Source organism: Nicotiana attenuata, unplaced genomic scaffold (genome assembly GCF_001879085.1).
Source record: "Nicotiana attenuata strain UT unplaced genomic scaffold, NIATTr2, whole genome shotgun sequence".
In the NCBI taxonomy this organism is placed as follows: Eukaryota; Viridiplantae; Streptophyta; class Magnoliopsida; order Solanales; family Solanaceae; genus Nicotiana; species Nicotiana attenuata.
The window spans coordinates 347,372-348,015 of record NW_017671128.1 but is presented as its reverse complement, the minus strand read 5'-3'; positions in this window follow the sequence as shown (position 1 = coordinate 348,015).

Here is a 644-nt window from a genome sequence, read left to right as displayed (position 1 = left end):
AAAATCATAAAGGTCGGGACAGGGCCCCGCCATACCAATCAATACATATCCAAAGCATACTGACCAAATAGGCAACTCCGGAGCAAGTGGAGTACACCAACACCTTCGCCGAGCTGATAGCCTACTAGGAGGAATGTCAACCTGTCTATCGGGACCTGCGGGCATGAAACGCAGCGTCCCCAGGCAAAAGGGACGTCAGTACGAATAAAGTACCGAGTATGTAAGGCAGGAAAATATAAACCAGAACAGTAATGTAAAGAGAGATAGAGGAGATACAACCTGTAACATCTGAGTGCCTCTGGGGGCTACTGACATGAAATGCATAATACATATATATACATAAACATTTAAAAACATACGCCTCTGTGGGCATCATCATCGTCATATCGTACCCGGCCTCAAAGAGGACTCGGTAAAAACGTACCCGGCTATCATAAGGCTCGGTAGAATCATACCCAGCCACGTGGAGCTCGGTAAACCCAACTGATCAGTGGTTGCACAATAGGTGCCATACTCGGCCGACTATAGCGCGGCTCGGTAGAGTAAAATAGATACTATATATAATGTATGCTAGACTCATGGAATCACGTTCTAAACCTTTCGGAGTGACGTAAGAACATTATGGACATCGATACTCTCAATAT